Source organism: Lytechinus variegatus, chromosome 11, assembly GCF_018143015.1.
Source record: "Lytechinus variegatus isolate NC3 chromosome 11, Lvar_3.0, whole genome shotgun sequence".
Lineage (NCBI taxonomy): Eukaryota > Metazoa > Echinodermata > Echinoidea > Temnopleuroida > Toxopneustidae > Lytechinus > Lytechinus variegatus.
Window position 1 is genome coordinate 23,907,068 of NC_054750.1, and position 14,274 is coordinate 23,921,341.

Sequence of the window (14,274 nt, forward strand, 5' to 3'; positions counted from 1 at the left end):
ATTACATTTGTGGGTAAAGTCATTATTACATTTGTGGGCGATCAAAAATTATTACATTTGTGGGTAAAGTGCATTATTACATTTGTGGGTGAAATTATTACATTTGTGGGTAAAGTGTTATTACATTTGTGGGTAAAGTGTTATTACATTTGTGGGCGTTATTACATTTGTGGGTAAAGTGTTATTACATTTGTGGGCGTTATTACATTTGTGGGCGATTATTACATTTGTGGGTGTAACAGTCCCCCACCTCAAATTTAGGGGGGACAGGTCCCCCTATCCCACCGCTTCCGCCGCCTATGGGCAAGAGTCCTTTAAGCCCCCCCCCCCCCTATCTGTACGAAACTGCTTATATACCCCACTCACATGAATTATTAAACTTAATGCACACAGTATTTCCTTCAGAAGTATATCATAGAAATGAAAATATTGTTTTCTTGTTTCAAAGGGCACTCGTCATGGTGACCATAAAACAGATCCTTCTCAAGTGAAAGGGGCACAGAATAAATTCTTTAGGAGCACTTTTCTTGGGTAAAAGGGGGCAGTTATTCAAGTAAGGGCACTTTCAAGAAGGCGAGGGGGCACTTTTGGCTCTCAGATGGAAGGGCACAGAACACGTGGGGGGCATTTTTGGGTAAAAAATGCATATAAGGAAGAGCACTAATTGGTATTACCTAAAACAGGTTCTCATCAGGTGAAAGGGACACAGTACACGTTCGTGATGGGGCATTTTCTTGCATAAAAAGGCACTTTTCAGTGCTTCAAAAATTAGGGGGAATTGTGCCCCCCCCGCATACAAACACAAATTTCTTTTGGTTCAAACTATTAACATACGCCTAAGAAAAAGGTAAAGCTTAATCCTCTGATAATTTCTGGATAATTAATAAAATTCACCACTAACCAGAGAATTCCTTCATGTCTTTCATTTGTGTTCATATAGTATTTGTACAGAGCTAACTGAATGAAAGGGATTTGGAATTGGCAAAATTCAAAATGAGACGGAGATCGAGAGAGGGAAAGAGTGATGAGAAGTGGGTTGAAAAGAGATGAGAAAGAAATGGAGGGGCACATGATTATGAAGAGATAATTTAGAGGGGGTGGTGAGAGAGCTGATGTTGGAAGTAGGAACAAAAGGGGTGGAAGAGAAATAAGACGAGATTTTTGGAAACCAGGAGACAGATAACAAGTGGGAAAATTAGAAGGAAATATATGAAAAGTTAAGTAGCAAAAGGGGCTAGGGTCACTCCAAGAAAAATCATTTTTTTAAAATTCTCCCATATTGCAATATTCTTATGCGAAAATGAATTTTCATGATACCCTACCATTAGAAATTCAAAAATTGGGTATAAAAGAAATCTCATATTTTCATATTCATATTTTTTTAAGATATTATTTTCCAGAAAAATTATGTATGGACCTATAACCCCTTTTGAAAAAAAGTGAATTTTCTTTTTTTAGTTCACTTTTTTATGGGAATTTCAACTTTTTTATGGTATCATCTTATAGAGCTACTAAAATCAATTAAGACATAAAAATCAAATTTGATTAAAAATGGACCTAACCCCTTTTAAAAGTGAGCTCTTCATATGTAGGAGAAAGGTGGCACAAAAGAACATGAGTGGGAAAATGATTAAATGGAAAAAAAAACAGAGTAAGAAATGCTGGAGAATAAAGGGGACAGGAAACATATTGAGCATGATAAACTGGGGCCCGTTTCATCATGAGTTACAAGTACTAGTATGGTACTACGAATACCAATATAATCAAGGTTCCCACGGTTATCACAATAATAGCGATGTTTAAATAGCTCAGTGTAATTCATTATGAAACGGACGCCAGAAGAAAGCAGGCACGGGGATCCATGAAGATTTTTATTTTTTTTTCTTCTCCAATAATTTTAACAAGAAATTACTCTTTTAGTGGTGAAAGTTATTTTTTCAGTATTCATACTCAACCAGTGAAAATGAATACCATCATTGTAATAACCATGATTTGCCCCCACCCCCAATCCCACCTTTTTACCTAATCGCGACTTGATCTACTCTTTTCATCTTCCATTTTAGAATTAGCATAGGCCTTTATTAAGACGCAATACAATACAAACATTGTTTTGTTTTTAAGTGATATCGCTTGTGATATCGATACTTTATAAAGCGCAACGTATCGTCTCAGATTTGCGCTTGCTTGATTCGCTGAATCCTTCGCGTCACGAGCGCGTAACAAAATGAATACATTAATGAATTTTCCAAGTTGACCTTTGTCATTGCGCTGATGTGCGTATTGTCTAATACACGTACAAAACCACAGTTGACGAGGGAGCATCGTACGAAATTAATATTAATGAGGGCTTATTTTAGCTTCTAATGGATTAAACAAAATGGCGGTAGCTTCGGGGCCCTGCCCACTATGCATTATATACTGAGCTGCTGGGATGTCCTCACTAAAAGGCGTCTCAGGGTCTTCTTTTCCTGGGGTGGTATTCTGAAAACGTTCTTATCTTTGTTCTTATCTTTGTTCTTATCTCAATGAGATAAGAAGACGCTAAAATCATTGCAAATCGGTATTCTGAAAATCTTCTTAACGCGTTCTTATCTCTGTAAGGACTGCCTCCTTCTTATCTTCAACACGCCCATTTTTAAGATATTACCAATCAAAATGCGCTTTATATTGGCAGTTTAACCAATAGAAGCGTTCCTTATTTGTGAAGAGAATATCATGGGCGCTGCGCGTACACTGTTTCTGGCGCATTGCGCGAAATAGGCATTTTATACGCAATGACTGATTATTATTTCGAGACACGTGCACAAAATAAAGGAAGAAAGAAAGTAAAGAAAAAAAAGGTAAAGAAAGCAGTTACGAATAAGAAAAAACAGGAAAAAAGAAAGTAGGTAGGTAGCAGAAATTTAAAAAATAAAAGGATCAAAGCAAAAAACAATGAAAGAAAGAAAAGGTAAACGAAAGAAAGCAAGCAAAAAGAACTTAAAAGAAAATAAAAAAAAATCAAAAGAAATAAAAAAGGAAAGAATACCAGAAAGAAAAAGGAGGAATAAATAGAATGATAATCAATGATAAAAAGAGGAATAAAAAATTGAAGGAAAAATAAAGAAGGAAAAGGAAAAAAACTTAAAGGAAAAAAAACGAAAAAGGACAAATTAAAAAGGATAAAATGAAGGAATAAAGAACAAAAAAGAGTTAGAAAAAACGAATGAAAGCCAAGTTAAAAAATGGAAGGAACAAAAATATGTAAAAACTGAAGGAAGAGAGAAAAGGGGAAAATGAAACAAAGAAATAAGGCAAGAGATAAAGAGAGAGAAGATAAAAGATGAAAGGAAAATTAAAGCAAAATTGAAAACTAAATAAAGATAAAAAGAACGGTAAATTCAAAGAAGGAAAGAAACAAGGAAGATAAAAAGGCAGGAAAATGAAGAATGAATGAAAAGAAACGAAGAAAGATAAATGGAAAGAATAAAGAAAAAGATTTTTAGAAATTAATAGAAGAAAGAGTAAATAAAGAACGAACGAAATGAGAATGAGCAAAAAAAATAAATTAGAATAAAGAAGAAAGTAGTCAGAAAGAAGGCACACATTTAGTGTCATAAAGCAGAAATAAAAAGAATGAAAGAAAGAGCAAATGAACGAACGCAAAAAAAAAGAACCCCAAAAATAAAATGAAAGAAATTATAAGAGAAAGAAAACAGAAAAAAAATGAAGGGAAAAAATATGAAAATTAAGGGAAGGAGGAAAGAAAGAAAAAAAAATGAATGAATAAAAAACAACAAATATAAAGAGGAAAGAATGAATGAAAGATAGAAAAAGAATGAAGAAATAAAAAGATTTAAAAAAATACATAAAGTGAAGGATGAAAGGAAAAGAAAAACAGAAAGAAAGAGTAAAAAGGGGAAAGAAAATATAAACTTAGTAAAGAAAAAAGGAATAAAATCGTAAAGTGAAAATAAAAAAAGGAAGGACCCCTCCCAATCATGGGATTGATGCTGCTGTGTAGGCCCATCCTCCCATTTTTCATTTATCAATTCACATGTATCATTTTATATGTATTGTTATTTGTTTTTAACGGAAATATATTCAATAAAAAAGAAAAGGAAAGAATAGATAAAATAACGCAAAAGAAAAATAAGGAAGAAGTTAAAAGATTCAAAAGAATAAAACAAAATGAAGAATGAAAGAAAGGAAAAAAGACAAACAGAAAGAAAGGAAGAAAAAGTGAAAATAAATAAATGAAATAAAGAAAGAAAGAAGAAAAAAAAGGATAGAAAAAAGAGACAGGCAAAATAAAGGGTGAATGAAAGAAACGGTGGGAGGAATACTTGTTACTACCAGTGGCTATCCATTTTTAGCAAGAAAGAACGCAGACATCGTGAGATGTGATAACCCTCTAGCTATCTTAAATATTATCTTAAATATCATGAAAGATAAGAAAGAAAAAAGATAAGAACGTTTTCAGAATACCACTTATCTTCATTTTGTTCTTATCTTTTAGCGCGCTTTTGTATCATATGCGCGAATTATAAATTTACGCGCTCAGCATTGGATGGAAAGCAAGATAAGAACAAAGATAAGAACAAAAGATAAGAAAAAGATAAGAACGTTTTCAGAATACCGCCCCTGGTGTCTGGATCCTATCTCTCAGCACCATCAGCTTGTGTACGTGCTGTGCAACGCACACACGTAGCAGGCGTAGGAGCATATCAAGGCTGCTTCAACCAGGAGCGCTCCTCGCACACACAGCACACACACAGACTTAATACATAGTAGATCAATACATAGACTTATACACATATACATAAAGGCTACTGTAAGTACATGGCCCAATTACTACATACGCAAGGTATAGGAAGATAAGAGAGCGAGGGAAGCGGACAATTGCGAATAGAAAACATAATTATCACAACTGGTAATACAATATACATGTCCACTGGGGTACAGATCATCACGAGCTTACACAAGGACTCCTCCCAAAGCGACTGGAACGACTCTTAGACAGTTGTATGTAGCCATTTATACAGAAAGTACATGTATGACCTTGAAAGGGGTAGAATACCTGAACAAGAACCAGACTTCAGACAGGATAGTTTTAGAGTCACACAATAACATTAAAAGGCTTTATTCTACAGAAAACTCATAACCAAGACCAAAGCTTTAGCAGCTTTCCCCAAAGTCGCACTCCCCTCCCTTACATGTATCAAGCAGTCCTTAGTAATATATATGAAAGCTTCTAGTGCAAACAATACTGTGTATGCCTGTAAACCCTTACACTCTCCCCCACTAAAATAACCCTATGGGTTTTTATTAACCACAATGAATCAAATGTAATACATACAATATCATGTCTTGTCATTAGTACATGCAACGATACTCCACATATAAGTTCAATAAAACATTCATATACGAACTTGACGCTAGCAATTTAACAGACATTTTTACCCTTTGTTTCATCAGCGTAAAATACTGTTATATATAAGAATAATTGTAGAGGAATTGTGAAAGCAGTATAGTTATTTCCTCTTTAAGAATAGCCTAGAATGATCAAGTACATTCCACAGCATGTTTGTAAGAACGTTCCAGATGTCTTTTTATTATGCAGGCCTTGCCTATTTAAAAGGCCAAGGAGTTGTATTGTTATTTCTGAATAGAGATTAGGAACAATAGGCTTAGCTATGCTATTGACACTCTTGATTTCAATGAGGTCATTCAAGAGTGTTCTGGATTTTGACTGCTCCTGAAAGGAGAAAGTTTTTTTAAAGAAAATGCTAGAACCTTCCTTAATAGTGAATTCTAGAAGAATAGCTGCAAACTATATAAAGCTGGCGGATTCTTCAAGATCATCATCACACCATCACATCATATGAGATCACTTCACCAGATCAGAGCAGTTTATGCATCAACGAACTGTTTGCAGTTATTTTGAGAGAGAAATTATCAGTTCTCATCGAGATCATCAACATCATCAACCTGTTCAATGAACACGCTTCAACCCATGGATTGCTGAAATTGACTGTTAATCATCATCAACATCGTCTTCACGGACATTTCAACTCGTTGCAGTGACTCTTATTATTCATCGGACTTCAACATCAGTTTCATCATCGCCATCATTGTGAATTTTCGCCAGTCAACTGGGATTTTTATCATTTGGATTATTACTTGGATATAGCATCATCACTTCGGGATTTTACATCGGACACTTCAAGAGATTTATGTAAGATCATTATTTGTTTTATTTATGTATAATTATTTCCTGTAATAAAAAAAAAGGAAAATTTAAACTTTATATTTAAAAATCTTCTTTGTTATTTGTTGCAGTATCGTAACAAATAATTTTGGGGGCTTGTCCGGGAAACGGAAACCAAATTTGTACAAGCCAAGGCAATTTGAAACGAAAACCAAATTTAAAGCCAATTTGAAATTAAAACCAGTTTTTTCAGGAAACGAAAGCCAATTTGAGACGAAAGTCAATTTGAAACAAAAGCCAATTTGAATTGGAAACATTTTGGAAAGTTCTAGAATATACTGTACTGTGTTATTACGTGCTTGTATTTGTGTATATTCACTATGGCTACATTTGATGTTGAAGAATTTCTTGCAAAGACAGAATTGTCATATGATCATTTGAAGTCACTGAAGAAAGATGATTTGATAACAGTTTGTGATCATTTTGGTGTATCTCTAGCCCCAGGATTAAAGAAGGCAGAGATAATTGACTTGTTAGCTAGTCACATGAAGCTTACAGAGGAGTCTGAAATTTCTGTTACTGTTTCAGATGATGCTCAGATTCAACTTGCAAAGTTTGAAATGGAAATGAAAATGAAAGAGAATGTCGAGAAAGAGAAAATCAAAGAAAACCTTGAAAAGGAAAGAATCAGAGAAAACATTGAAATGGAGAAAATGAGATTGGAGTACCAGTTAAAGTTGAAAGAAATGGAGTTAGCTCATGCAAATACTAACTCTGCTAAAGATAAATCTACCCAATGCTTTGATGTGGCGAAAAATATACGCCTTGTGCCAAAATTTGATGAAGAGGGAGTTGATACATATTTTGTGTCATTTGAAAAAGTGGCCAAGAGACTGAATTGGCCCGAGGAATACTGGACTCTTCTCCTCCAAAGTGTTTTCGTTGGAAAGGCTGCAAAAGTCTATTCTTCGCTCTCTGAAATGCAATCATGTGACTATGCTACAGTAAAAGAAACAATTCTCAATGCATATGAGTTAGTACCAGAAGCGTACAGACATAAATTTAGGAACATGCAAAGACAATCAGGCCAGACGTATGTTGAATTTGCTAGGGAACAAGAAATGATGTTCGATAAGTGGTACAGATCACTGAAAGTTGACAAAGATTTTGTTCACCTTAGGGAAGTTGTCCTCCTAGAATAATTCAAAAAGAGTCTTCCTTTTGGCATTAAATCTCACTTAGATGACCATAGAGTTACTGAAGTCAGTAAAGCAGCCATAGTAGCTGATGAATTTGAGGTCACACATAAGGGTAGTGGAGATAGGCCTCTTTTCAAGAATTATTGGAAAAAGAAAGGTAAAGGGTCATTTGAATCCCACAATAAACCTAGTGAGGGAAAATATGCAAGCAAGGACAAAGACGCTAACAAGAATCAGGCTAGTGGGGGCACAGAATCAACCAAAAGGTCTGAGAGTCGTAGTTCCAAAATTTGTACTCATTGTCATAAATCGGGACATTTGAAAGAATCATGTTGGAAATTGGTTGGAATGCCAACCAAAGTTAAGAAAGACATGGTTTTGTCAAGCAAACAAGTGTTCCCGTGATGGAGTTTGTTCCATCAGAGCCCAATCGAGATGTTGAGAGTGTTTCTCTAGAATTTGCTGATAAAGTCAAGCAGGTTGATGAAACTTTTAGAAGTTTTTTGCATGATGGTGAAGTATCCCCTTGTTCGACTGGTGCTGCTGGTAGGTCAGTGGTGATCCTTAGGGATACAGGGGCTGCACAGTCCCTGATGGTGCCAGGGGATTCGGCTCTTCCTCCGAGAGTTCAGAGAATGCCAACGTCTTAGTTCAAGGTATTGGCCCAAATTTCATGTCGGTTCCTTTGCATAAGGTCGACTTAAAGTGTGACCTAGTTAGTGGTCCTGTGACTGTTGGTGTCGTTCCAGAATTACCCATGAAAGGTGTTGATTTCTTGTTAGGTAACGACTTGGCTGGAGATAAAGTTGTTGCATCTCCAGTGGTTTCGGAAAAGCCCGTTGAGGTAGCTGAAACTGAATTGTTGCAGGAAGATTTTCCAGGGATTTTCCCGGATTGTGTTGTTACTAGGTCTCAGACTCGTAGAGCTGAAAAGGATGATGCGGAATCTGCTGATGTAGAGGAGAGTACTGATGTCTGGTTAGCTGAAACCTTTTTCAAGGATTTGAATGGGGATAGTGTTGAAGGCTCTTTTGCTAACAATGATAGTTTGTTTAGTAAATCCTCTCTTCGACAGGCACAACAGGCAGACCCAGAATTAAAAAGCTTGTCACAAAAAGCATGTTCTGAGGCTGAGGCTGATAAGGTTCCTGAGTGCTTTTATGTCAAAGATGACATTTTGATGAGGAAGTGGAGACCTCCCCGGAGACCAGCTGATGAAGATTGGTGTATAATTCACCAGGTTGTAGTTCCTCCTTGTTACCGCACAGATATTCTGAAAATGGCTCATGAGTTACCTATGGCAGGTCATGTCGGTATTCGGAAGACAGAAGATAGAATTATGAGGCATTTCTATTGGCCTAAGATGCACAAAGATGTTGTGCATTTCTGTAAGACATGTCACACATGTCAGATTATTGGTAAGGCACAGCCTTCTATCAAGCCTGCTCCATTGATACCAATTCCTGCATTTGATGAACCTTTTACTAGGGTTCTTGTTGATTATGTCGGACCCTTATCCAGAACGAGGTCGGGTCACAGATTTCTCCTGACGATTATGGACTTGTCTACACGGTTTCCAGAGGCGATACCTTTGAGAAGTATCACTGCAAAGACAGTGGTGCAGGCGTTAGTGCAGTTTTTCACTAGGTACGGTCTGCCGAAGGAAATTCAATCTGATCAAGGGTCAAATTTCATGTCAGGAATATTTCAGCAAGTTATGAAGGAGTTGGGAATAAAGCAGATCAAGTCCTCTGCTTATCACCCACAGTCCCAAGGAGCGTTAGAACGCTATCATCAGACTTTGAAGACCATGATTAGGGCTTATTGTGAAGACTATCCCGATGACTGGGATAAAGGTATCTCATTCCTACTGTTTGCAACTAGGGATTCCCCGAATGAGTCCACAGGTTTTAGTCCATTTGAATTGGTCTATGGTCATGAGGTTAGGGTCCTCTAAAGCTTATCAAAGAGAGGTTTATGGTTCAGAATGATGATGTAAACCTTCTAGACTATGTGTCAAAGTTTAGAGAAAGGCTCTCAAAAGCTTGTGATGTGGCTAAGGAACACTTGAAAGAGTCGCAGGGAAAAATGAAAGCTCAAGCTGACAAAAATGCAAAAGAGCGAAGTTTCAAGCCTGGAGACAAAGTGTTAGTGTTGTTGCCTTTGCAAGGTGAGCCCTTGAAAGCTAGGTTTAGTGGTCCCTACATAGTCAAAAAGAAATTGAATGATGTCAACTATGTGATCAGTACCCCTGATCGAAGAAAGTCTCAAAGAGTTTGTCATGTAAACATGTTGAAAGAATACTTTGAGCGAGAGGCTAGTCAGCCAATAGGTACAACACAGGTCAAAGAAGAAGAAAAACATGTAAATGTTCATGAAGAAGAATACTATGGAAAGACAGATAATGAATTGTCTTATACAGATGTATCTAAGAACGAACCATGTGGTGTAAAGTTATCTAACTCAGAGATGTTAGGAAACATGGATGAGGCATTAAAACACCTGCCTGAAGATCAAAGAAATGATATATCTGGCCTGTTAAGAGAATATGAAAATGTGTGTAAAGACAAACCAGGTCGTACACCTTTAACTGTACATGATGTAGACGTAGGTGATGTAAGACCTATCAAACAGAATCCTTATAGGCTCAATCCAAGCAAGTTGGAAATGGTGAATAAGGAAATACAGTTTATGTTAGAAAATGACATAATCGAACCGAGTCAGAGTAGTTGGAGTTCTCCCATTGTAATGGTTCCAAAGCCAGACGGCTCTCAGAGATTTTGCATTGATTACCGGAAGGTAAATGCAGTAACTAAGACTGACTCGTATCCAATTCCTAGGTTAGAAGATTGTATTGATAGGGTTGGAAATTCTGCCTATATCACAAAGATAGACTTGCTTAAAGGATATTGGCAAGTGCCACTGACTGACCGAGCCAAAGAGATATCAGCCTTTGTCACACCTGAAGGCTTGTTTCAATGCAAAGTCATGCCTTTTGGAATGAAAAATGCACCAGCAACCTTCCAAAGGTTGACAAATCAAGTGATTGCCGGACTTGACAATTGTGTCGTATACATTGACGACATCCTAGTATACAGTGATACTTGGAATGATCATCTGAATCATTTGCGAGCACTGTTTAACAGGCTGGACAAAGCCAATCTAGTAGTGAATCTGATGAAAAGTGAATTTGCCAAGGCAAAAGTCACATATCTTGGTCATGTGGTTGGTCAAGGGCAAGTGCTACCAAGAGAAGCCCAGATACAAGCTATCTTAAACTTCCCAATTCCTACAACTAAGAAAGAATTGCTCAGATTCTTAGGTATGAGTGGCTTCTACAGGAAATTTGTTCCAAATTTCAGTACAGTGGTTAGTCCTCTGACAAACCTGCTGAAGGCAAAAGTGAAGTATGTTTGGTCTGACGAATGTCAAAGATCATTTGAGAAATTAAAGGCCATTTTGGTGAATGAGCCTGTTTTGGTAGCTCCAAACTTCACAAAGCCATTCAAAGTAGCTATTGATGCATGTGATGTTGGAGTAGGAGCAGTATTGCTCCAAGAAGATGAAGAAGGCATCGAAAAACCAGTGTGCTACTTCTCTAAGAAACTCAATAGATTTCAGAAGAAGTACTCAACTATTGAAAAAGAGGCCCTGAGTCTCGTACTAGCCCTTCAGCAGTTTGAGGTGTATCTAACCAATGGAGAGATTACAGTCTATACAGATCACAATCCTCTTGTGTTTTTGGAAAAATTCAAAACAAAGAATCAAAGACTGTATAGATGGAGCCTAATGCTCCAACCATTCCCTTTGAAAATTGTACACATAAAGGAAAGAATAATGTAATTGCTGATGCTCTATCAAGAGTATAAAAAGTGAAATTATTCATGATTTTGACCAAGTGTGTCATTTGAAGAAAACATTTTTGATGTTCATTTATTTTAACATGTTCATTAAGTACTATATCTTTGTACACGATAACTGTAAATGATTTATCAAGATGACTTTGAACAGTTAAAAGAAAAAAAGTAATCTTAAAGAAACCTTTACTACGGTAAAGCTTTCTTTTCCCCGGTGGGGGAGGTGTTATATATGAGAATAATTGTAGAGGAATTGTGAAAGCAGTATAGTTATTTCCTCTTTAAGAATAGCCTAGAATGATCAAGTACATTCCACAGCATGTTTGTAAGAACGTTCCAGATGTCTTTTTATTATGCAGGCCTTGCCTATTTAAAAGGCCAAGGAGTTGTATTGTTATTTCTGAATAGAGATTAGGAACAATAGGCTTAGCTATGCTATTGACACTCTTGATTTCAATGAGGTCATTCAAGAGTGTTCTGGATTTTGACTGCTCCTGAAAGGAGAAAGTTTTTTTAAAGAAAATGCTAGAACCTTCCTTAATAGTGAATTCTAGAAGAATAGCTGCAAACTATATAAAGCTGGCGGATTCTTCAAGATCATCATCACACCATCACATCATATGAGATCACTTCACCAGATCAGATCAGAGCAGTTTATGCATCAATGAACTGTTTGCAGTTATTTTGAGAGAGAAATTATCAGTTCTCATCGAGATCATCAACATCATCAACCTGTTCAATGAACACGCTTCAACCCATGGATTGCTGAAATTGACTGTTAATCATCATCAACATCGTCTTCACGGACATTTCAACTCGTTGCAGTGACTCTTATTATTCATCGGACTTCAACATCAGTTTCATCATCGCCATCATTGTGAATTTTCGCCAGTCAACTGGGATTTTTATCATTTGGATTATTACTTGGATATAGCATCATCACTTCGGGATTTTACATCGGACACTTCAAGAGATTTATGTAAGATCATTATTTGTTTTATTTATGTATAATTATTTCCTGTAATAAAAAAAGGAAAATTTAAACTTTACATTTAAAAATCTTCTTTGTTATTTGTTGCGGTATCGTAACAATACTCATTTGACTGAATAAACAAAGGACTAAATGCGATACATTAACATGTCTTATCAATAATTCATGTGACAAGATTCCCCCAATAAATCAGATATAACATGCATGTACATGTACAGTATGAAACTGCAAATAGCAATTTAACAAGTCTGGAGGTGTCATATCCTTATCCTTTTGACCGTCCAAAAGCTAACAAACATTAATAGGCAATAAAACACCTTAAAACATCCCAGCGCAGCTGAAGGATGAGAACAGCAAAAGCAAAAGAACCAATCAAAATTTATCCAAACTGGAAAAATGCTGGCTGATAACAAAATATCAAGAACAAACAGTATCAACATAATTTTGTACATGGTAATATGTAGCTTCGCAGTGACACATTTGCATACTCAATTTTCAAAACTTTAGTATCTAAATTGTAATGAGGCATGCAGTTGGAAATATTTAAAGAGGTTTCAATGAAGTATTTTCGACTTAAAACAAATGATGTTCAGATGCTTACAATCATACTTTAGTTTCAACACAATATACACATTTCTTTTGGTTGTTTGATGTTTTGATTTGTTGTATACATGTAACTGAGTATTCAAGAACGATATGGTTGGTACATGATGTAATCATACAGTTATATATGCATGCAAGTTTCATTTAGTAAATTAGATCTAGTTCACATCAGATTTTGTTGGTTTATATACTGCCTTTGTTACATAACTGAGTTCTCAGGAATTACTCGACCAATAGTTTTCACAATGTTCATAGTCCATTGCCGATGAAGTCATGGGCACAGTTTTAGCTGGTCGACATGGACAATGCGAGTTTTTTCCTTATTCTTTTCATTCACAATCTCAAAGTTTACGGGAGTCAGTTGCTTGGTCACTACGTACATTTCCGACCAACGGGGAGCAAGCTTTGCAGTGAAGCACTTCTTTGCATCGGATATCGGGTAGGTCTTGACCCGCACATGATCTCCCTCCTTAATATTGTTCTCTCTTCTCCGTTTGTCATAGTGTTGCTTGGTTTTACCCTTCGCTAGTCCACTACGCTGTACAATGTCCTCCACACTGGGTTGGCTAACACCATCAGAAGGGTTAGTTTCAAGCTTGTTGCTGAGGGGAGTGTTTAGCCTTCTCCCAAACATGAGGAGTGCTGGTTCTGTCCCAAGGGTATCATGAGTAGAAGTGTTCAAAGCGAAGCCAAATTCTGCTAGGTGTACATCCCATGAGCGATGATCCCCTGACACATAGGACTGAACCATGGCCTTCAGGTTCTGTTGACTCTCTCCACCCAGTTAGTCTGTGGGTGGTAAGGGGGTAATGAAGACCTGTTCCACTCCCCACTCCTTACACACTGCTGCTAATGCCCTTGCCCGAAACTGTGGACCATTGTCGGACAGTAGTTTCTTGGGGGTCCATACCGACAGAACACTTGACGGACCAATGTGCACGATACCACCTGGCTGCTTGAAGACTTTAGGGGGATCACTTCCGTGTACTTGCTGTAGTGATCCACTACAACCAGTATATGTTCATGTCCACCATAGCTCTTGGGAAAGGGTCCCATCAAGTCTACTCCAACAATCTCCCAAGGCTTAGATGACGATGTGGAGAGCATCATACCTGCTTTCTTCTGGTAGACAGGTTTGGTCTGCTGACAAACTTTGCAAGCTCGGACGAAACTGCAGACTTTTTGAGACATTCCCCTCCAGCACAAGTTGTTACTTTTTAGTCGAGCGAGAGTTTTCCGCCGTCCCAAGTGCCTGGCGGCAGGTTTCCTGTGGCACTCATTCATCACAGCGTTTTGTAGTTCACTGGGAACTACTAAACGACCGTCCTTCTTCCACAGAAGCCCATTCTTCATTTCATATGAATGTGCAGGTTTGAAGTCAAGGTCACCCCTCTCCAAGTTCAAGATAAGGGGTAGGAGTTGAATGTCGCGCCT